The sequence below is a fragment of the Lepisosteus platostomus genome, unplaced genomic scaffold (assembly GCF_059453375.1).
Source record: "Lepisosteus platostomus isolate fLepPlt1 unplaced genomic scaffold, fLepPlt1.hap1 Scaffold_40_H1, whole genome shotgun sequence".
NCBI lineage: Eukaryota > Metazoa > Chordata > Actinopteri > Semionotiformes > Lepisosteidae > Lepisosteus > Lepisosteus platostomus.
In genome coordinates, this window is record NW_028291664.1 from 511592 (window position 1) to 535701 (window position 24110).

Here is a 24110-nt window from a genome sequence, read left to right on the forward strand (position 1 = left end):
TGCAATTACCACCAATGTCTGGCTAAAACTATCCTTTTAATTTGCTTTTGACATGCAATAATTAAGAGAGTTTAGCATTTAGAAAGTGTATTATCACAATCTCCAATCTTGACCATCATTTTGATATGTACAGTATATGGAGTAGAAAAAACTGCAATATTGGTAAAAATTCGTAATCAAGGAAACAACAAACCAACACTTTTCCTGCATTTCAAATGCATCCTAGAGCACAGTAAAGGCATTTAAAAAAATCCAGGTTGTTTTCCAACCCTAACTCTAACCCTAGTTTGGGCCCTTACAAACCACACCTCCACAGCCACAGTGAAGGTGTGAGCCTGGCCGGCACCCGGATGGGAGATTCCCCCCCGGAAAAGCTCCGGTTGCTGCTGCTCCTGCAAGAGATATGACTGGGACCAGCAGGGAGCGCTCACCCTGCGGGCTGTGTGGCTCTCTTAAGCCCCAGCCTCCTGATGGCGACACTCTGCTGCACAAACAGGCGCCATCCTTCGGGGGAGGCGTCAAACCGAGGTCCCGACCCTCCTTGGCCATTAGGAAACCCCAGGGCGTCTCTCAAAAAGAGACGCCGGGGGTGTCCCTCTGGTGTTAGTGCTCCCCTTTACCCATCAGTCGGGGTCTCCTCCTAATCCCCGTCTCACCTGTAACAATCAATGACGAGGCCCCCCTGTCCGTGAGATTTAGTACTCGCGCAAGAGACCGGGGGCAGAGCGCAAACGCGGTCCCCCGCCCCCCACAAATTGTGCGCTCCAGGTTCCCTCTCGGGGCCCTGCAACACAGCGGAAGGGCAGCGAGAAGGAGCCTCTTGCTCTGACGCCGCAAGGCCACAAGAGGGCGGCGTGTTGGACCGGTGCGCTTTACGTGCTGAAATAAACACGCGACAGCCCCGAAATGTTTCCAGAGTGCTGTGCACTGGAGGTTTTTGTCTGGTGAAGACTTGCCTGGTGCTCCTCCGTGCAGATTGTTTGTCCTCCTCCAGTGCGGGACGAGCCAACACAAGGGAGCGCATTCGCCAACATCCAGGCACGCAATGCGATTTGGAAAGCAGCTCCTTTCCAAAGAGTTGCACACGAACGATCCTTCAGTCCCGCTCAGGGGCACGGAGCCCCCGCCACACACAGCTTCAAGTAGCGAGTCAGGCGCCGGAGCTTTCGCTTACGGCCACACCACCCTGAACATGCCTGATCTCGTCTGATCTTGGAAGCTAAGCAGGGTTGGGCCTGGTTAGTACTTGGATGGGAGACTGCCTGGGAATACCAGGTGCTGTAAGCCTTTGCTCTCCTGACCAGCAGGGGTCGCCGTTGGTGCCGTAGGCTTTGGGAGGAAAACCTGCAGGATGGAAAGGTGATCTATAGCCTCATCTCTAAAGATGTTTTGTTGCTGTGGCATGTGTGTGACCCACATTCAAAGAAAAAAAACCCGTCTGTAAAACGAATATCGAAGCTGCCTCTAAATCTGCAAATGAAGATGAGTCGATAAACCACTCGTTTTTCGTATAACTAGACATATATTCATTTGTTACCGATTTCATTCATTGAGCACGGATACAATAGAGGTACAGCCATTCACTGTTTGACATGTCTGCACTGGTACAGAACCGAGCAATCAGAAAACGGGTGAAACTGTCTTTAGACTCAGCATACAGTACCGAGGCCCCCCATGACCAAATAAAGGCTAACCTCGATAATCAGCCTAAAGAACGCAGACTACAGCAAAACGACTGACTTTGAAAAGGGAATGAACGTCCGGAAGGAGTAGTGGAACTAGCTTGAGATGCTTCTCCGGACCCCTAACTAAAAGCCAGCGAGAACCAGCAGCGGCGTCCACTCCTGTCGAACCGGGATCCTTCCGCAGCCACGCAGCTCGTGGTGTCCTAACCCTCCCGTATCTGATTTTGGACCAAGCACATCAGGGGAGAGCGCGAACGCAGTCCCCCACTACCAGAAATTATGCAGTCGAGATTCCCTCATTTGGGGAATTCGCAGGGGTCAGCACAGCCGGAGTGCAATGGCCGAGCCTCGCCCTGGGTGAACCGATTTCGATTTTTAAGAACTTTATTTTCTTTTCACAATAAAATACAGGACATCACAAATCAGAAAGCTTTACATTAATATACATACTTAAAACAGTATATATGATCACATCTCATTACATTTTGACACGGTAACAGTTACATAGTAACAATTTATTTTTTTCTGGTGCAAATCACATTCTTTACTTAAACATGATAATGTTTTTCACAGTCTCTTGAGATATTGACCTATGCTCTCTATTTCCCACAGATTTTCTGCTTCCTCCCTCCCTTCTCTCCACAGATCTCTGAGGTAATAGTTCTCTCGGGTGATGAACAGGGCCAGGCTACCTGCTGCCTTGACTGGGACCTCGATGCCTTTGAACAGCCCCATGTTCCTCACTCTCCACAGGGCGTCTTTCCCACTGTTCACCACGGCCCAGATCCTGTCAAACACGTCAGGAGGAAGTTTGACAGGAGAGATGCCGTATATGACGAAAGCAGCGGTCAGGGTAAATTGGGGCGAGAGAGCCTGCAACCAATCTTCAAACTGTGCCCAGAAGGCCTTAGCAAAAAAACAGGACCACAGGAGATGGGTCACAGTCTCCTCCTCGCCGCAGCCCACCCTAACGCAACGAGGGCTGGGGGTGAGGCCCCTACGGTACAAGAAAGTTCGTACCGGTAAGCACTGGTGGACGACACTCCAGGCTAAATCTCTGTGAATGTTGCACAGAAACTTAGAGGATGTGTGTTTCCACACCTTCCTTGTTTGGGCTGATGTTAAAATGCCCACAGGGGTCTGCCTATTATTCTGGGGTGCAACGAAATCTTCCAGTTTTTGGACCCTGACATCTCGGAGGGGAATATGGCCAATTGGGTGAAATCTTAGAAAACTTTTAACTGTCCCATAAATTGCAGGGCATGTGTCAGAGAGTGGGACGTCCAGCTTGGGTCTGACACCCCACACTCTGAACACCTCCCTACCTACCCAGAGCCTGGAAAAATAAGTCCAGGTACGCGCTGCAGGTGCTGTTGCAAAGCCTCTCAGCACAGAGGCCAGGAAAATGCACAGCAGCTTCGTAGCAATATCTGGGACAGACTTCCCCCCTGAGGGTAGTGGCCTGTACATTATTTCCCTTCTGAGTCTTTCCTGCTTCCCACCCCATAGAAATTGAAACATCAATCTCCTCAGCACCGCCGCAACACGGTGTGGGATTGGGAAGGTAGAAGCCAGAAAATTCAAGACAGACAAGAGCTCGGCTTTGATGACCAGCACCTTCCCTGTCATGGTGAGGTCTCGGTCCTTCCATTGCATCAGTTTTTTGTTTAAGATTGGCAATTTGTTCTGCCAATTTACTGTTCCCATCTCTTCTCCAAAATACACCCCCAGGACCTTAATTCTCTTCTCTTGCAGCCTGAGATCATGTCCTTCTATTGGCTCCCTCCAGTTCTGATAAAAAATCTCACTCTTAGATTTGTTAATTTTTGCGGAGGAAGCCAAAGAGAAACGATCACAGCACTGCAGAGCTCTGCTAATTGAGGCATTGTCAGAGAGGAGCAGGGTGACGTCATCCATGTATAGAGATGTCTTTACCTCTCCTCCCCCACTTCCAGGCACTGGTATCCCATTAATGGCCTGATCCTGGCGCAAGGCACAGGCTTAAGGGCTCCATAGCCAAAACGAATAACAAGGGGGATAATGGGCAGCCCTGCCTCACCCCTGAACAGACTTCAAAGGGGCGTGATCTATTGCCATTAACCATTACTCTGCTGTTGCTACCTGTGTACAGCAGGTTAATCCACTTTCTCATGATGGGGCCAAACTTCATGTGCTCAAGTACCAATGTTAAGTACTGCCGGTTTAGGCGGTCAAAGGCCTTTTCTAGGTCTACGCCTAAAATGCACAGAGGGAGGGAGCGATCCTCTGAGTACAGACAGACATCCCTCAACAAGGCCAGGTTGTCGCTCATCAGGCGTCCTGCTATCCCACAAGTCTGTTCTTTCCCTACCAGTGAGGCCACTACATTTTGTAGGCGCAGGATCTTAGTGTCCACGCCTAAGAGGCTGAGGGGTCTCCAGTTCTTTATGTCATTCTTTGCTCCTTTCTTAAACAAGAGAGAGATAGTGCCTTCTCTTAAGGAGTCAGGCAGCAATTCTGTCTTATAGCTTTCCTCGAATAGGAGCAGTAGCGGATCCTGAAGCAGATCCCAAAAGGTGCAATAAAATTCTTTAGGGAGCCCGTCAGCACCCGGAGTTTTCCCCTTCTGTAAGCTCTCCATAGCCTGTCTCAGCTCTTCTACTGTCAAATCCCTCTCAAGTACTTCCCTATCTTCTTCACTCAAAACGTTTTCTAGCTTTGAGGTAAAAAAATGAATTTCTTCATCCTTTAACTCTGTAGAGCTGTACAGTCTTGAGTAGAAGGCCTCGGTGCAGGAGAGGATAGCACTCGGCTCTGTTCTCTCTCGTCCCTCCTCATCAACTACACTTTCCATGACAGACTTGGAGCCTACCACTTTCCTGAAAAAGAGGCGAGTACACTTCTCATTTCCTTCCAAGAACTGCACTCTGCTTCTTAACAGCACTCCTCGACTACTTTCTTCGGCTATGCTCCGGATGTCCTTTTTTAAAAGGGTGATATCCTCGAGCACATCGAAGCCACTGTGCAGCATTGTGTAGAGACGCTGCAGCTGCCTCTGTTTCCTGGCTAGCACTCCTCTCCGTCTGGCAGCAGCCTTCCTTCTCTCAGCCATGAAAAAGGCCTTTGTCCTCATCTTCACCTCCTCCCACCACTCTCCTACTGACCCGTACAGACACTGCAAGGACAGCCACTGTGATAGTTTCTCCTTGTAGCGGGATACTACCCCCTCGTTCTCTAGCAGCTTTGTGTTGAGTTTCCAGAGGCCTGGGCCAAAGACAGTCCCGCCCTGGAGTTCCACTCTACACCCTAAAGCCTGATGATCTGAGAAGAAGACAGGCTGAAGAGTGACCCCAACAACTTTCACTCTCTCTGAGACAAAGCAATAGTCAATTCTGGAGCTGCTATTCCTCCCTGACCATGTATATCCTGCTGTTGCGGGATATATACATCTATATGTGTCTGAGAGTTTGAACTAAGTTTTGCAGGGCCAGTGAGCTGGAATCCAATTTTATCGGAGAGCTAGACTGCCTGTCTGTGTGCTCTAAGATACAATTAAAATCCCCTCCCACTATCACGTCTGTGCTACTTAACAATAGGGGAGAGAGTGCCTTGAGTAGCTCCACCCTTCCTCCCACGTCAGTAGGACAATACACATTGATTAGCCGCAGGTTAACGGTCCCCCATTCCACATCCACACACAGCAACCTGCCATCTATGACCCTCTGAATACTTTTCAATTTGAAAGCCCATCCTTTGAAAAGAATGGCCACGCCAGAGGCTCTGTTGTTATTGTCCCCTGACCAAACAGAAGGCCCTTTATCCCACCTATCTTCAAAGCTTTTATACCTCTCTTGATAGGCTAAAGCACACTCCTGCAACATCAACACATCTCCCTCTCTCTGCTGGAGGTAATCAAAGACACACTGGCATTTAACTCTGTCATTGATACCTCTGGTGTTAAGAGAAATTATGTTTAGAGCCATATTACATAAGAAAGTGGAACCAGTCTTTACAAAACACATTTCTCTTCGGTCTCACCTGTTACCTTCTTCTTTTTCTTTTTCTTCTTACCAATTTCCTGCCAGCCATCCTCTGAATGAGCCTTCATCAGGGTGGCAGCAGTAAAAGCGTTCACGGAGTCCATTTCAAGGAAGGGGGTAGAAGGAGGGGTGGAGGGGTTCCAGCTGTCCCCATCACCATGCTCTCCTTCCTCCTCGCTCGGGGAGAAAACAGAGTCATTTTTCCTTTTCCTCAAGTCCAGCTCCTGGGACCACTGAGGGGAAAGGGGTGCAGCCGATGCACCAGTCTCCTCTTCCCCCTCACCCACCAGCTGTTGCAGATCCTCCGTGACGGACTGGATGGAGGAGAGAAGGGCATCTGTAGCACTTGCAGAGTCTGAGAAAAGCAGCTCCGCTGAATCCTGGGTATCGTCGCTGGACCCGCTCCACCGGTGGGGGCCCCACACTGGCCCTCGTTCTGAGGAGCAGGAGTGGGGGAGGGGTCCTCGCTGTTCTCTGGGGTTTTCAAACCCTCGTGCTTGTCTGGTGCAGTCTGCGGTTGTGGGAGCGTAGTGGATTTCTCTTCCACCGACCCCGGAGCCACAGCAGGACTGATCCTGGCTGGAGGCTGAGACTCTTTGTCCAACAAGGGTTCTTTGTTTGACTTGTTGTTTGCTTTGGCTTTTCGGGCCGGTTTGGCTGAAACAAGCACTGCCTCATCCTTTCTCATTTTGAGTTTATTGGCGTAGGCGTGAGGGCAGTTCTTAAAAATGTGTCCTTCCGAGCCACATAAATTGCACTTTGGCAGCATTGAACAGTCAGAGGCTAAATGTCCCTGTTTGCCACAGGTCTTGCAGCATTTCACAGTGCAGGACGATGCCAGGTGTCCCACAGCACCACAGCGCCGACGCACCTTTGGTTGTCCCACATAAAAAACATAGCCATTGCAGGCGCCAAGCCGGATTGTAGAGGGCAGGTGCCTTAAGCCTCCATTTACATTGTCCGGTAGCAAGCGAACCTCAAATTTTCTTGCTCCTGTTTTTATACCGTCAACATCTCTAACCTCAGTTCCATGGTGGACGGTGCAGTACTGCTTAAGCCAGGTGTGAATGTCCTCCGTCTTTGCCATTTCCGAGAACATAACAACATGCACCGTTTTCCTCTCTCTCTGTGTCAGAGGCTGCAAGTTGATCTTCTCAAGGGCAGGAACTTTCCCTCTTTTTGCCTCAAACACATCCACACATTGTTCAAACAGAGAATAGGTAGCAAAAACAACCTCAAATGCTTTCTGACCTGGGAGAGCGAAGATGAAATCCAAGTGCCGAGGTTCAAAGCCACGTTCCTTCTGTAACACTTTTCTGCTGAACTGCATACGATCCATGAAGAGGTCATCCAAAAGCTCAAAACGTACAGCATTCTTGCGGGATCCAAAGGTTGCCATCTCAAACTGCAAAACAAACACTGCTTCCAGAAAACAAGAAAACAATCCAACTACTCCAACTACAGGCTGATCAAGGTATCTCCCCTGCCAGGTAAGCCGAGAGCTGCAGGCGATGAGCCCGGAGCTGAACGGGCCGCACTGGCTCGTTTGTAAGGCCAGGTGCATTGCCAACCACGACCGGCAGGGCAGAGGACTTGAAGGCGGCCTGGGCTCCTGCAGCTGTCCAGCCACGCACTCTGGTTTCTCTTCATCTCGTACAAATCTTTTGCCTTTTACTAAAGATTTCCATGGAGAGGAGCATGAATGAGTTCCATACAATTTTTGTGCTTCCCTGCCTTCGGGTGGGGCGCAGCTGGGCTGGTCAAAGAGAGAAAACAAAACCGCTCACAATCGCTCTTACAATGCAGTAAGTAGCACAGGCTACTTAAACACATGAATGCAAAACAGCATTTTTCAGCTGATTTAAAATGTACCTAAAGGAGAAGCATTATTGAAGACCATCAATTACCAAGAGCTTTTGTCAAAGGTTTTGGTGGTCATTTTGAATGACCACAGAGCGCTGTGACCTCGTTTTTACATCTCATCCAAAAGACAGCGCCCTTTTACAACACAGCATCTCGGTCACTATACTGGGGCATTGGGACCCGCACAGACCTCAGGGTGAGCGCCCCCCCGCCGGCACCATTAACACCGCTTCCAGCTGGAAGCTTTGTTTTTCCCTGTAGCTCACCCTTATCCGGGTACTGACCTGGCTCACACCTGCTTAGCTTCAGTGGGTTTTCAGTTGCGAGTTGCAAGGGGATGCAAGTGATGGAGCCGCTCGCTGCAAAAGCCACTGCACTGGCCAGGAATCGAACCCGAGCCTCCCACGTGGCAGGCGAGAATTCTACCACTGAACCACCAATGCTCAGTGCCTAGGCCTTCAAAAAAGACGCTTTTTTGGTGCACTGTGCAAAACGCATCGACATCTGCTTCCAGCTGCAAAATGCCATTCGCGGACGCTGAAGAACTTATTTCCAAGGCAGCGGGTACAAGCGATTGGGCGTTTTAAAACCACCAGGAACAGCAAAGAGGCGCGCTTCTTTGATTGTGCCGAAACACACCGACTGGAGGCGGACAACGTAGTCGGCAGGATTGGAACCTGCGCGAGGAGACCCCAATGGATTTCTAGTCCATCGCCTTAACCACTCGGCCACGACTACAGCAAGCCCCACCGCCGCTGCGTTCTTGCTACAATCTTACCTGGATCGCGAGGCGCCAGCGGAAGCCTATTTCAAAGTCGTTCTCCGTTTCAAAAAAACATTTCCAAAATACAAGCCTTGCAGACAGACACGCCTCAGAGGACTTAAGGGTGGCTTCATGTCGGAATGATAAAGTCTCCCCGTCCGGACATGAAAATGCCACTTTGTTACACACAAAAAAAGAATCAACAACAGAGAAATGCCCACAAGCATTTGAAAAGCCGCACCACGTCGCACTTGAAATAGCTCTTATATTAGTGGTAGACGCAGGAATCGCCTTTTTATTTACGCTCTTACCAACGCGATGGAAAGCAAAACAAAGCAAAGCAGAGCAAAACAAAACAAAACAAACAAACGAAAACCCTCACGTCCTGCACTTGCATATAACGCCGTTACGTGTCCAAGCGGTATTGTACGTCATCCTAGCACTGCACCCCGAGGCGTACGGCATATGGGAACGAACACACGCCACGAATCGTCTCGAATCACTCCCTACAGCTGTAAGGCGCCTTGAAGCGTGCACCCCCAACATTCTTCTTTGCTCATCTGTGAAAGGTAAACTCTTGAGCAAACTCTGAACCAGCTCTAAGGAAACTAATCCGATTAGACGTTACTTTGACTCATCTTCTTACGCTCAGTGCCGGATTGCTCAAACTCCAGCTAGGGTTAGGGTTAGCATTCCCACGCTACTTAGACACTTTGTTTACGCTCAGTGCTGGATTTTGGGAACTTCAGGACGAGTGGGAATTTTCTCCTATCTGTCCATTCTGTTTTGTTTTGGAGACTCTTGGCTGCCTATGTTGTTCAGTGCAGCGTGAAGGAAACATTTTCCAAAACTGTGTCAGCTCAAAAGTTGTAAGAAAACCTCTCCAGCTGCTTTAACTCTCTTCATTTTTGTCATTTAATGTGACACTCGATGTATAACTGGAGCCTCACATATGCAAATGGTGAGGCTCCAGTTCGACACCCAGTTCGACACCACTTTACAGTATATGACAAAAGCATGGCAGACTGTGCCGGACCAGCTGGTAACTTCCGCTTATTTTGACCATATTAATCATTGGAAATCTTCCCACTTGCATTTGTGACACCTGATTTTGGCTCCACCTAAGACACTCTTAAATCTTCAAACACTTTTCTCTTCTCCCGCAACACACTTGTCTGTCGGCACTATGTGGCAGCGTTGCATGACAACCCATCTCACCACGGAAAGGAACCTAACAGCTTTGGTAAGAGACTAGAATCACCTGAAGAACTGCTTTCCATGGAAGCAGGACCAAGCGATGTAGCATTTTTATAGTACCAGGAAAGGAGAAGCGGCACTTCGCCTTTGCCGCACAGGCACAAGGTGACGTGCGGCAGACGCCGTAGTCTGCAGGATTCGAACCTGAGCGGGGAGTCCCCAATGGATTTCAAGTCCATTGCCTTAACTATTCGGCCACGACTACAGCGAGCTCGCCGCCGCCCCATTCCTCCTATAATCTAACACGGAGTGCGAGGTGGCTGCGGAAACTTTTTTAAAGTCGCTCTCTGTTAAAAAAAAAATAACTTTCACAAGATACATGCCGGCAGACAGACACGCCTCATAGGGTTTAAGGCTGGCTTCACGTTCAAATGATAAAGTCTCCCCGTCCGGATGTCAAAATGCAACTTTGGCAGACAGAAAAAACATCAACAAACCACAAATGTGGACAAGGATTTTACAAGCTGCACCACACTGCACTTTCAAAAGCATTTACATTCGTGTTAGATGCAGGAATTGTCTTTGTTTTGCGCGCTTACGAACGCCATAGAAAACGAAACAAAACAAAAGCCCTCAGCTCCTGCACTTGATTATAATGCCGTTACGTGTCGAAGCAGGAATTTACGTCATCTTACCACTGTAACATGGGGAATAGAGGGAAATGAACACACGCTACGAATCGTCTCAATCACTCCCTAGAGTCGTAAGGCACATTGAAGGGTGCACCCCCATCATTAATCGTTGGGCCTCTGTAAAAGGAAAGCTCTTGAGCAGTCTTTGAAACAGCTCGGATGAAACACTTGATTGCTTCCATGTGCATCTGGAGCCCACTTCTTATTTTCACTTCACGCCGCCCAAAGCATTTCTAAAACAGGAGATTCGCGTTTGGGAATGCGCCCTGCCCTACAAATAAAACAGGTCTACGGGTCTGAAACCTGCTCCACGGAAAACAGTTCTGTTGCGCTTTTGATCCAAGGGAGATTCTCTGTTCTTACTTTTTGATGACATAACACCCAAAGGGGCTTCTTTGGAGCTGGATTCCAACCAGCATCCTAAAGTTTCTTGGCGGTATCCTTTACAGTCCTCTGTTCGGTCGACAAGGAACAGAAGGGGGCAGCTTTCCTCACACATACAGTGCAATGTACTGTAGTGTTCCCCTTCATTGAATTCGCAGTTCTGCATCAGACCTCAAACTCGTTTCCTTAGCTTGGATTTAAGCCACGAAGCAGGCTTCTACTGTATAAACGTCTAGGGGCACAAACTATTTGAGAGGCCATCATCCAATTGGGAACTGACAAAGTCTATCACCTAAACATCTAGCGAAGTCTCTCGAGAGACTGTCAAAAATCGCTTTCTCCGTTTGTGCTGCAAGTAAGTGAAAACGCGGTCTCAACCCAAAGCCACTTGGCAGCAGCGGCACGTAAATACTGTTACTGCCACTGCTCGATACCAACGTTAGCCTACTATACCATGTTCAGCCACCGCTAGAAAATGTAAGGCTCTAGTACTGGAGCAAACAAAAGGAGGGCCAACGTCGAACAGGCACACGTGTCAGACATAGAGAGCGACGAGGAATTGATTCAAACCCATGCATGTAGAACACAATGAATTAATAGTCCATCGCCTTAACCACTCGGCCACCTTGTCGACGAAACTGGGCTGTCCAGACATGGGTTGGCGCGCTCCAGATGATCTTTTTATTTTTTTTCCCTCGTACTCGAGGGTCCTTTTCCTGTTCCACATGCGATTTCAACATTTTCCTTGGGAGATGTCAAGCCAGCAAGCCACTGCTGTGGTTCAGTGGCCAGTGTGGAGTTCAGTGGCCCTGTTGTACACAGAAAGCACATTGAGCTCCTTGGACATGAAAAGTTCCAGATAAAAGCCATTTGTCATCCTTTCTCTTGGTGTCGATGTTGCTATTGTATAAAGGTGGCAACTTGCTCAGCGAGCAGGCGGAGCACACACCGAATGCAGATGTGTCTGAGTGGTGTGTCCAAGTGGCTGCAAAAGGACAACTATCCCGGGGCGCCGTGGCTTAGTTGGTTAAAGTGCTTGTCTCTTAAACAGGAGATCCTGAGTCCGAATCCCAGTGGTGCCTTCTTTGTTCTGTCTTCTTGAACAGAACTGGTCCTTACAGACAACCGCCTACGGCTAGACTTAATTAAATGCAAGTATTCATTTCCTGTCTTTAACGCGACTTGTTTTTCTTAAAATGGATGCAACTTGCAAAACATGAAATACAAACATTGCTAATCAGCACTAGCGGCTGGCAAAAAAAAAGAAGTCAGCAATGTTTTTTTTCTTTAACCTTAACCCTGCTAATGGAGAAGAGTTAAACGACCAAGTCTATGCAGCTTAAACGGTGCTCATGTCGGGTTCTTAGCTGAAAGGGTGGTAAATCACGCTCACCCCAGTCCTTAATCTTTTAAAAGGATACAAAATTGAACCTAGTCGCCACATCACATACATCCTGTTCAACGATAAAAAGGTGACATCTATCCTCGATCCAGAGTAAATCCCACGTTGAGGGCATATTGTTTTCCACTTTACCATGAGTCGGGCTCAGCTGCACAGAGGCGAGAGCAGAGCAATGAGGTCACGGGGACAGGGGAGTCACACGCTGGCGGTTTAAACACGCGGAAGAAAACTGAGGGATCCACAGTATGTGGACCCTCCGTGCGCCATCAGTCCGCACTCCGGACTCTGAATCCTGCCATCCAAGTTAAGATCTCGGCGGAACCTGAGGCGCAGTTCCTTCTTAAAACGTAATCTGGTGAGCATTTCTAGAATCGTACTTGTATAGATGCAGCCTTTAATGTGTTGCTAGGTTAAAATTGATGACTTCTTGAACTTCAGTAGGCAACTGCCCTCTTGATTTCGGATTTAATTTCTTTATTACAGGGGCGCTTTTATGAAGACAGAGTCATGTTCAGGTACTTTGCTTGATGGAGGAAGCATATTTCAGACTCTGTGATCTGCTCACCTGGAAAGGTCTGCTGTACTACTACAAGAGAGAAGTAGAGTCTGGAAGAATGGACAATTTTATGATGCTTTGGAAGATAATGTTTTTTTTTTCTTTGAAATCGAAATGAATCAGAATATCAGTGCAAAAGACAAACTCTTGGTTTGGTTTAAAAAGATATGGTTTTAAAACAGACAAAATGTAGAAAACAGGTGTTTCTCACTTTTGGAAAAGAATGGACCGGGGGTAATATTTTACTAGTTGCAGTGCTGATCTCACTGGGTTACAGTCCTGCAGTGTCATACCAGGGCCAGTGGCCCAATGGATAACGCGTCTGACTACGGATCAGGAGATTGCAGGTTCGACTCCTGCCTGGCTCGGGTCGTTTTTAAATCCATCGGGCTACTCCCTAAGTAGTCTGTGCTACTTACTGCATTGTAATCGTACCCAGTAAGAGATTTCCTTCATGTAAATGAACTGCACCTGACAGCTTTAGAAAAACACCTGGGCTCAATACGGTGCTGAGAGCTCAGCGTTGCTGTTCTAATTAGCACGCACTCCATCGGCTATGAGCCCGAACCTTTCAATTATTCCGATCAGTAAGTCAACACGTAGTCCACATGAACGGTAGAAATATTCTCTTGTCTGTCTCTTGTTTGTATAGAACTGAATGTCCCTGACAATGTACTGTTAGTTTTAATTGAAGAACGGCATTTGTGTTCAAATATACCAGACAAGTTTATGTAACTGCTCATGCGACACTCAGTTGTAATTAGTCAAGAAATAAAGTCGAACAACAGCTGCGGGTTTGATTCTGAACGTATCAGATTGCAGCGCCTTTTACTTCCATTGACAAATGATAGAGATTCGAAGAGAGATCCTTCAGACCAGCAAGCAAACCCACGGCTATTTCGGTTTTCTATCTAGGCAACGTTGGTGTCTGCAATAGCATACATGAAAGCGTAATGCAATTTCTGTGGCTACATTTGTTGCACGTCATGCACAGTAAGAGTGTTTCTAACACCAAATAAAAAGTCAACAATTAGCGATCACGCCTTCTCCTCAGTTAACCCACTGAAACCCTTGCTGTTAACAGTTCTTTACTGCGTGCTTTAAGAGCACCTACACATCGTGTCGGTTCTTACAGCTTTATTCATTAGGTTTTCAAAGGCATAAGTAGAGCACCAGAGGTGCGAACGCAAAATGTGTGGTTATCTGAAGAATTGCTTTCCATGGCAGCGGGGCCAAGCGATTTAGCGTTTTTATAGTACCAGAAAAGGAGAAGCGGCACTTCGCCTCTGCCGCGCAGGCACAAGGCGACGTGCGGCAGACGCCGGAGTCGGCAGGTTTCGAACCTGCGCGGGGAAGCCCCAACGCATTTCGAGCCCATCGCCTTAACCACTCGAGCACGACAAATGCGAGCTCCCCGCCGCCGCATTCCTCCTATAATCAAACACGGACTGCGAGGTGGCTGCGGAAACCTTTTTAAAGTTGCTCTCCGTTAAAAAAAATACCTTTCACAAGATTCGTGCCGGCAGACAGACACGCCTCAGAGGGTTTAAGGCTGGCTTCACGTTCAAATGATAAAGTCCCCCAGTCCGGATGTCAAAATGCAACTTTGGCAGACAGAAAAAACATCAACAAACCACAAATGTGGACAAGGATTTTACAAGCTGCACCACACTGCACTTTCAAAAGCATTTACATTCGTGTTAGACGCAGGAATTGCCTTTGATTTGCGCGCTTACGAACGCCATGGAAAACGAAACAAAACTAAAGCCCTCAGCTCCTGCACTTGATTATAATCCCGTTACGTGTCGAAGCAGGAATTTAAGTCATCCTACCACTGCAACACGGGGAATAGAGGGAAATGAGCACAAGCTACGAATTGTCTCTAATCAGTCCCTACAGTTGTAAGACGCCTGGAAGCGTGCACCCCCATCATTAATCTTTGCGCATCTGTGCAAGGTAAACTCTGGAGCAGTCTCTGAAACGGCTCAAAGGAAACACGTGATTGATTCCATGTGCATCTGGGGTTCATTTCTTATTTACATTTAATTCAAGGGAAAGGCTTGGGTCAGTTTCAGACGGCCTCCAACAGCGAGATTCAAGCGCCCCATCTTCAGCCCAATCTGCGCCGCCAGAATGCCAACGGCTCCTCTGGTCTCCGGGGTGCGGTTGTGACCCCGTAACCTAAAGTGTTGGTTGCAGACAAATGGAGACTAACAGGTGATGTCCTAGGACATGACTACATTGTGACACTCGGTGGGGATGGTGACCATTGCTTGGAAAAGAGTGCGAGGCCCCTTTAGAAAAACATTTTGTTAACAGGCATTCTGCCTCAGCCTAAACACCTATAGCTTGCAAAGCGCATGCTATTAGACAGGCACCTCTGCAAGACCTTAAGAGTCTCTTAAACTAGTGATAGTAAGGTGTTCCCAATGGGCGATGTTCGGCTTTCAAATCATCTCTCCGTGGAAGCGCCGAGATGCAGCTGTTTAAGGCTTAGAAGCAGCTGACTGTTTTACTACCTAGCTGATCACTGTCAGTAAGGGAGCTTAGAGGTGAAAAGCCTGTCTGAGAGACAATTCGCCGTCGATCAGTTCAATATGTTCCGTACCAGCTCGGCGCATCTGAGATCATCTTGGTAGCCGTGTAGCTCATATGAGTGAAAGCGTGTGTGTCAGGACTCTTACTTGGCCATCCCAACATACGGAATTTCTACTGTTTCAGCCACTCTGTTGTTGATGTACTCCTTTGTTTTTGTCATGCTGCATGACCCAGCGTCTTTCGAGTTTTAGATCACAGGCAGACACCCTGACATTCTGCTGTAGAATTTCCTGATACATCTTGGAATTCATCGGTCCCTCGATGATTGCAAGCCGTACAGCCTCCGCCATGCTTCCCAGGTGGGATGAGGTTTTGGAGTTGGTATGCGGTGTTTTGTTATCTCCAAACATAACGCTGTGCACATTTACCAACAAGTTCAACTTTTGTCACGTCTGTCCACAGAACATTGTTCCAGGAGTTGTGGAACATCCATGTGGTCTTTAGCAAACTTGAGAGGGGCAGTGGTGGTTTTTTTTGGGGGGAGAGCAGTGGTTTCCTCCGTGGTGACCTCGCATGATCACCACTCCTGTTCAGATTTCTTCTTATGGTGGACTCATGAACACAGACGTAAGACAAAGTCAACCACCTGTTCGCTAGATCCCATCCCCACTCAGCTAGTCAAAGATTCCCTCGAAGGACTGGCAGGACCTATAATTAGTATGATGAATGCATCGCTTGCGTCAGGCGTCGTGCATGATCAATTTAAGGTAGTGGTTCTTAGACCGCTCCTTAAGAAGTCAAATTTGGATCCACAAGTTCTTAACAACTACAGGCCTGTCTCAAAGGTCCCATTTCAATCTAAAAGTCTTGAAAGAATAGTTGTTGCCCAACATCAAATGGATTCAAATAATATACTTGAGAAATTTCAGTCTGGTTTCTGAAACTGTATTAACAAGAGTCGTAAATTATATTCTCTTAGCTACTGATGCGGGGAATGCAACAGTGCTAGGAATGCAAACTTTAGGTTGCGCTTCTTCATGCTGCATCATTGGCATGAGTGGAGCTTTTTAAACGTCTGTACTTACTGCGCCCCATAAGAAATCGTTTGTCCCTGTTCAAAAGAGATTGTGCGATGTCCTGCAGCATTCGCAAAGCAAACCTTTGACAGTTTGAATAGAGGAATTTATTCTGCTTCCTGTGCGTGCAGTAGTTACAAACTTGAACGTCTTTACACGATCTCCTGCAGTTTTCAGTGGGCAGGCTTGGTCAGATGGCTTGGAAAAACGCACTGTGTTTCGGCTCGGGAAACATCATGAGCAGTGTCCTGCATGTTTTCTGTGTATAGCTGTCTTTTAACGCATACAGAATTCATTCGAAATCATTGATTTCTCCAATTAAGAAAGGTCCCTTAAAGGATGAGTCAAAGTAACGTCTAATCGGATTAGTTTCCTTAGAGGTGGTTCAGAGTTTGCTCAAGAGTTTACCTTTCACAGATGCGCAAAGAAGAAAATTGGGGGTGCATGCTTTAAGGCGCCTTACAGCTGTAGGGAGCGATTCGAGACGATTCGTGGCGTGTGTTCGTTCCCATATGCCGTACGCCTCGGGGTGCAGTGCTAGGATGACGTACAATACCGCTTGGGCACGTAACGGCGTTATATGCAAGTGCGGGACGTGAGGGTTTTCGTTTGTTCGTTTTGTTTTGCTCTGCTTTGCTTTGTTTTGCTTTCCATCGCGTTGGTAAGAGCGTAAATAAAAAGGCGATTCCTGCGTCTACCACTAATGTAAGAGGTATTTCAAGTGCGACGTGGTGCGGCTTTTCAAATGCTTGTGGGCATTTCTCTGTTGTTGATTCTTTTTTTGTGTGTAACAAAGTGGAATTTTCATGTCCGGACGGGGAGACTTTATCATTCCGACATGAAGCCACCCTTAAGTCCTCTGAGGCGTGTCTGTCTGCAAGGCTTGTATTTTGGAAATGTTTTTTTGAAACGGAGAACGACTTTGAAATAGGCTTCCGCCGGCGCCTCGCGATCCAGGTAAGATTGTAGCAACAACGCAGCGGCAGCGGGGCTTGCTGTAGTCGTGGCCGAGTGGTTAAGGCGATGGACTAGAAATCCATTGGGGTCTCCCCGCGCAGGTTCGAATCCTGCCGACTACGTTGTCCGCCTCCAGTCGGTGTGTTCCGGCGCAAGCAAAGAAGCGCGCCTCCTTGCTGTTCCTGGTGGTTTTAAAACGCCCAATCGCTTGTACCCGCTGCCTTGAAAATAAATTCTTCAGCATCCGCGAATGGCATTTTGCAGCTGGAAGCATATGTCGACGCTTTTTGCACAGAGCACCAAAAAAGCGTCTTTTTTGAAGGCCCAGACACTGAGCATTGGTGGTTCAGTGGTAGAATTCTTGCCTGCCACGCGGGAGGCTTGGGTTTGATTCCCGGCCAATGTAGTGGCTTTTGCAGCGAGCAGCTCCATCACTTGCATCCCCTTGCAACTCACAACTGAAAACCCACTGAAGCTTAGCAGGTGTGAGCCAGGTCAGTACCCGGATGAGGGTAAGCTACAGGGAAAAACACCGCTTCCAGCTGGAAGCGGTGTTAATGGTGCCGGCGGGGGGGCGCTCACCCTGAGGTCTGTGCGGGTCCCAATGCCCCAGTATAGTGACGGAGACGCTGTGTTGTAAAAGGGCGCTGTCTTTCGGATGAGATGTAAAACCGAGGTCATAGTGCTCTGTGGTCATTAAAAATGACCACCAAAACCTTTGACAAAAGCTCTTGGTAATTGATGGTCTTCAATAATGCTTCTCCTTTAGGTACATTTTAAATCAGCTGAAAAATGCTGTGAAATGGGGGGACTCTTCAGGCCAGTGTAGGATTTGGGTTACAAGAACCATGAAACTGCACGAGAAAGCCCGTACACTGAATTACACGGCTTTCTATTCAAAGGAGGGCAAAAGAAATTCCCTGAGTTCGATTATTTGCAGCACAGAGAGGACCACCGTCGTGAGGCCGGTTAGCTCAGTTGGTTAGAGCATGGTGCTAATAACGCCAAGGTCACGGGTTCGATCCCCGTACGGGCCAGGTTCTTTTCTCCTCTCTTACCAAAGCTGTTAGGTTCCTTTCCGTGGTGAGATGGGTTGTCATGCAACGCTGCCACATAGTGCCGACAGACAAGAGTGTTGCGGGAGAAGAGAAAAGTGTTTGAAGATTTAAGAGTGTCTTAGGTGGAGTCAAAATCAAGTGTCACAAATGCAAGTGGTTGGATTTCCAATGTTTAATATGGTAAAAATAAGCAGAAGTTATCTGCCGGTCATGGCACAGTCTGCCATGCTTTTGTCAGATACTGTAAAGTGGTGTTGAACTGGAGCCTCACCATTTGCATATGTGAGGCTCCAGTTATACATCGAGTGTCACATTAAATGACAAATATGAAGAGAGTTAAAGCAGCTGGAGAGGTTTTCTTACAACTTTTGAGCTGACACAGTTTTGGAAAATGTTTCCTTCACGCTGCACTGTACAACATAGGCAGCCAAGAGTCTCCAAAACAAAACAGAATTGACAGATAGGAGAAAATTCCCACTCGTCCTGAAGTTCCCAAAATCCAGCACTGAGCGTAAACAAAGTGTCTAAGTAGCGTGGGAATGCTAACCCTAACCCTAGCTGGAGTTTGAGCAATCCAGCACTGAGCGTAAAAAGATGAGTCAAAGTAACGTCTAATCGGATTAGTTTCCTTAGAGTTGGTTCAGAGTTTGCTCAAGAGTTTACCCAGTGGGCATTGATTCGTCGAATATACGTATATTCACGGCGAAAATACGGCTATACGTATATATACGTCGCCTCGACGTATAATCAACGTCGAATTGCAACCGTAAAATCGACGACATTAATAAACGCATATATAACGTCGAAAACACATCTAACACAGTGCCTGAGGCTTTTTACTGTATGTATCGTGTGTGCCGCAACTAGGAGTATACGGCACTCTGCACAGTGTACGAAGTAAATGATTTTCGCAGTAATTAATTTACACGTGTATAATAAATATAGTAAATATAATAAATTAATTACTGCGAAAATAATTTTCTTCGTAAATCCTGCAATCCAGATGATTGGGGTATTGGTGCATGGCTACAGTCTGTGCTAGGAACATGGAGAGGGTCTCTGGTTCAATACATATTTGTGGGTCTGGTATTATTCGTTATGATCATATCGTTAATATCCTGTTTGAAAAACATGTGGACTAAAGCTGCTGCTTCTGTGCTAATTGTACGCCCTGAAGGGATCATGAAGGTCAAAAAATGATTTCATGGGAAAGGTTCTCTTATCTAGTGGCAGAACCTGATGGGTAGAACAATATAGCTTTAAGGGGGGTTACCCTTGGGAGTGATTCCCCTAGATGCAAATGATTATTGTGGTTTATTTGTTCATAATAAGATGTTTTGCAGGAACGGAACAAAGAGAAATTTTACAACTTCAGCTAGAATTGTTCTGCAAAACGTCACAGCTGAGGCAGGGGAACAATGTGTAGATTTTTCTAAGAGTTATTACCCAGTTGTTGACCAATCTGTTGACCAATGTTGACCAAAAAAGCCTAGGATTATGCTGGGCTCCAGCCCACAGGGATTTACCTGTGCTGTAAGAACTAATGAGTGAATAAGGAGACTGGATTCTGGTGAAAGACTTCAGGAAAAAGAAATGGTGTTCACTCAGGTGGAGGGGGCTGTACCAGGTGCTGCTGACCACTGCCACTGCTGTGAAGGTCACAGAAATGGTGCCCTGGATTCATGCTTCCCACTGTAAAAAGGTCACAAACGAACTGAGCAAAGCGCAGGAGTGATGTCTCCACAAGGACAGATGGGGATAACCTGCTTGGGACTGATGTGCACAGCCTTTTTCCTTTTTATGTAGAAGCCTGTCACCACCCCAAAAGAGGAAGAATCTAAACACGAAGCCTCTTTGTATACAAACTGGCTGAATGAAACTGATAATGAGGGGGATATGAGTAATTTGTGGTATAAATTTATAAATCATACTGTAAAGTTAAAGAAATTTAATGCATCTTGTTATATATGTGCTTTAATGCCTCAGTCTACAGCCTCACCCATGCGACTTTTTATGAAATGTACTCTTTTATTAATATCACGTTAGACGCTATCAAACAAGAATTAAGGGGAGTTAGATTAATGGCACTTCAGAACAGGTTCGTGCTGGACCTTCAAAATGCAGCATCTGGAGGAGTCTATGCTTTAGTAGGAGACTCCTGTTGTACATATATTCCAGCTAATGACTATGATTACGGAAATCTTACGCTCGCTATTCAGCATTTGAAAGAACTAAAAGACAAGGTGAATAAAGAGAGAGGCATAAAAGATACACCGGCTTTTCTCTCCTGGTTAGAATCACTGTTTGGGCCAGGGGGAATGTTTTTCTTTTAAGTTACTAACACCGATTATAGGGGCTGTGATACTTGTCTTCCTGTTTTTATGTTGCTGTATGACATGTATTATTCCAATGCTTCGAAATATGGAAATATGGTACCTAGGGGGATAAACTGTTCATCCTTCCAGTCTGGAGAATTGGCAGCTGTCTGACGTCAGTAAGTGATCCTTAAAAATTAATAGTTCCATGACAGTGTGCATCACCAGAAAATCAATTTCAATGCATTAAAACTCTTGTTATCCTTCTGATCATTGAAGTGTCATTGCCCCAGCACTGTATACTCTTACTTTTGACGCCTGTCTGAAGTTGGATCCATTTCTAAGAATGGTGACTCACATATCCTCCTGCTCAACTTTGGCTCAACCACACAAACTATGAAGATAATCATCTGCTTTTGCTCCAAGATTTATGTTACTAGGCTCTCTCCTGGGGATCCTCGTGTTCAAACATTGCCCTTATTGTGGATGATCCATGACAGAATTCAGGGAATTCAGAATTCTGATACCTCAGCTCAGATTCTGACTGGGCAGACTGTCATTGCCTGGTGTGAATGTGTGCATATCTGTTTTTGTGCATGTTCTGTGGCCTGTTGTACAGTACATCACAAATGAAAGGGAAATGGAAAACTAAAATAAGACTCAAGTGTTTTATCTTTCATTAACAGTGTTTCATTAGTATCTGTGCTAGATCCTGTCATCCACTGCTTACCACGACAGGCTCTAGCACGGGATAGCAGCTAATACATTTAACAATCTCACTGCACAATGTTGTATATTCAAGGGCTGATCTTCTGTACTTTTTCTTTCACTTTTCATTTCCCAGAAACTCAGTCCTGCCAGGAATAATCTGAGAACAAAATCAATCTGAGTGAAAATCTAAGCAGAGGAAGATTGTTTTACAGAGTCAACAAGGTCTAATTCAAGGTCATCAGCACTAACAACATTCTCTCTGGAGACAGGCGATAAGAAAATTGAAAGTGTGTATTGTTACACAACAGCAGAGACTATGAGTTATGCTATCATGAGAGTGGTGATGGATTTTTTTCATTGCTTAGTTTTGCAGGTTCTGTACATTTGAACATTCAAAGTGACTAAAGTAAAGGAGTTTTCCCTTTTTACCACATAATTCCCAAAGATCAACATTAATATAAAGCCTAATTCCAGCCAAGATTCAATTACTGTCTCTCAGGCATCCCAGCAGTGGATTTCATGACTTCAGACAGCCATCTTTATCAGTGGAGAACTCAATGCTCTGAGGTTTACTGGCAGAGTCTCACACTGGGTAATATGTTGGTAAATAATGTCCTATGGAATTTTACTATTGATAAATTCTACTATGGAACTGCGATGTGTCCTGAAAAAATCTTCTATGATAGTGGTACAGTCCATCACACCCCACCTACAGCCTTTAAAAGAGAAAAAAAAACTGACAACAACAAAGTAAGTCTGTGGTGTAATCAACTAGGTCTTGCAAACATACTTAACCTCTTCCAGCTACCAACATTACAAATGCTGTTTACACATTAGATGGTTATTTTTTGGCTTCTGATATTATGATGGAAAAAGAGCCCTGGAATCTTTGTAGAAGGACAAAAGACGGAAAGAACAGGCAGTGTAACCATGGCGAAGAGAAGGGAAATATTGGAGAGAGCTTTTTTCATACACTTTTTATCATTGTTTTTCCAGCCCAACAATGATCAACAAATATGGGCAGGCGTCCTGTGCCAAATCCAATCTACCTTTCTTCCAAGCATACAGGAATGTCAGTGAATTAAATATTGACATATGAAAATACCCAAAAATATGCAATCACACATATGCAGTTTGAGCAAACATAAGACAATACCCAAGTACCACAAGCTACCAGGCATCATTAGCAGTTCAGGTGGGGAGCTGTGTCAGCATGCGTAGGCTGCAAAGGAACAAGTAATAGGTCTATTCCATGCTTAAAAGAGAAGAAAGAAAACACAACAATTCAGCCGTGGAGCCCTCACACCTGAAGAAGGCTCCACGGCCGAAACGTTGTGTTTTCTTTCTTCTCTTTTCATCTAGTGTCATTAGCCAGTTCCTGTCAAAATAAAATAGAAATGGATAACATTCTAGAGAGAGTTTGAAATACCAAGGTACAATTTAAACCATATTTCTTCCACTACAACCACAATATTTTGGAGAGATCGCTGAGCCTAACTGTTCTGGCATGTCCGTTAGCCTCCATCCTGCTTCAGCAATGAATGCAATGGGGCACATTCTGAGGGAGATGCGGTCAATCGGGTTGCAGGAAAACCACGCTATGCTTTTTTTTGAGATCCTGAAAAGGACAGAGGGGTCATGTATATGTGTGCAGCTGGATATGTAATTGCAGGTGGCGTAGCAAATTCTGCTGAAGCCCCACTGCCTGGTGTGGATGGTAGCTGTGCATGTTGCAGCAGAATTGTGCATGTGAGATCAAGGGGGCATGTCATGTGTTTGAGCACTTCACTCCCTTCCGGAACCACGTGATTCCCTGAGTCCCAAAAATTTGTAAGTTCTTTGGATGACCTGTGGACCGATCTTTCACGATGAAGAATTCCTTAAGAAGAATAGATCTCGGCCCACCATCCCAATGCCTCCATCTCAAAACAGCAACCTCCCACTGCCCTTAGTCTGCAAGGCAGTCCTTTCAAGTGCGATGATGACGCCGGGACCTTCGTTGCCTATTGTACGAGCTGAACTTTTGTGCTCATCAATTCAACGCTCTTTCCATCAACTCATCTTGTCTTTTGACGCTTTGTGTTTTGTGCTCCTTTGACTATCGGCATATCGGGTGACTGCAAACACTGAAGTTCTTGCTTACGGAGTGTGGAACAGTGTTTTCAAGTGATCGCTGTTCTGTCATGTTGACGCCGAGTGAATCTTTCTTTGGCAACATAGGCAGGCTGACAGCAAAAGTAATGTCAAATTTCTTGACTTATTTCTGAATGTGAATGTTCTTTAGAAAAGGGATGCGGCGTTGCTTCTCCCCCGTGTAAAGGTCAAGCATTCCAGACGTGGTTATGAGCGAACAGTTGCCGCAAGTGTTTGAAAAGAGCAAGAGAGGAAGCAGCCCCACCCCGTGTGAGGATCAAACTCAGGACCTTCAGATGATGAGACTGACGCGCTACTAACTACGCCAACGAGGCCAGCTGCAGTACACAGCCGGAAAGTTTGCCTCATATGGATTTCAGTCGCCCGTTCCCTAATCTTTAGACGCCCTCTGCTGGATGTTGCATTTGCCTTTTGATCTCACCGATACTTTTTTGGTCTATTTCTGTTGCGAGTCCGTCTTTCAGATCTCACCTAGCACAAGTTTCTCTGGCTGAAGTGACCTCTCTGCTTCAGCATCGTGCCCTCACTCAGCCATTAAAAACGTCACTCGGACTTCTGACATGCTGAAATGAAATGTCAAGAGAGAGTGGCGGAGACGCTTAAGGCAGAGAGAAGATGAAGAGGGGGCGTGGCTGCGAAATGATTGACAGCTGCATGACGCTCTCCATGCAAGGCGTGACCACAGGCTGCTCGCCTGCCCACAAGGCTCCGTCTCTTACCTGCTCTCCAGAGCCTGCTGC

The 24110-nt window shown here is 46.6% G+C and overlaps 8 non-coding genes across 8 annotated transcripts; 6 read left to right on the forward strand and 2 right to left on the reverse strand.

Moving 5' to 3' along the window:
• Positions 1-1168: 1168 nt before the first annotated feature.
• LOC148634158 (5S ribosomal RNA) lies at positions 1169-1287 on the forward strand. The gene has a single exon (XR_015933755.1). It is a non-coding gene; the product is annotated as a 5S ribosomal RNA (ribosomal RNA).
• A 637-nt stretch (positions 1288-1924) lies between these two features.
• Positions 1925-2094, reverse strand: LOC148634159 (U1 spliceosomal RNA). Its single transcript, XR_015933736.1, has one exon. It is a non-coding gene; the product is annotated as a U1 spliceosomal RNA (small nuclear RNA).
• Positions 2095-7334: 5240 nt separating this feature from the next.
• On the forward strand, positions 7335-7451 carry LOC148634160 (U5 spliceosomal RNA). The gene has a single exon (XR_015933667.1). It is a non-coding gene; the product is annotated as a U5 spliceosomal RNA (small nuclear RNA).
• A 2259-nt stretch (positions 7452-9710) lies between these two features.
• Positions 9711-9792, reverse strand: trnas-uga (transfer RNA serine (anticodon UGA)). The gene has a single exon. It is a non-coding gene; the product is annotated as a tRNA-Ser (tRNA).
• A 1819-nt stretch (positions 9793-11611) lies between these two features.
• trnak-cuu (transfer RNA lysine (anticodon CUU)) lies at positions 11612-11685 on the forward strand. Its single transcript has one exon. It is a non-coding gene; the product is annotated as a tRNA-Lys (tRNA).
• Positions 11686-12856: 1171 nt separating this feature from the next.
• trnar-acg (transfer RNA arginine (anticodon ACG)) lies at positions 12857-12929 on the forward strand. The gene has a single exon. It is a non-coding gene; the product is annotated as a tRNA-Arg (tRNA).
• A 4243-nt stretch (positions 12930-17172) lies between these two features.
• On the forward strand, positions 17173-17254 carry trnas-aga (transfer RNA serine (anticodon AGA)). Its single transcript has one exon. It is a non-coding gene; the product is annotated as a tRNA-Ser (tRNA).
• Positions 17255-18095: 841 nt separating this feature from the next.
• trnai-aau (transfer RNA isoleucine (anticodon AAU)) lies at positions 18096-18169 on the forward strand. Its single transcript has one exon. It is a non-coding gene; the product is annotated as a tRNA-Ile (tRNA).
• Positions 18170-24110: the final 5941 nt, after the last annotated feature.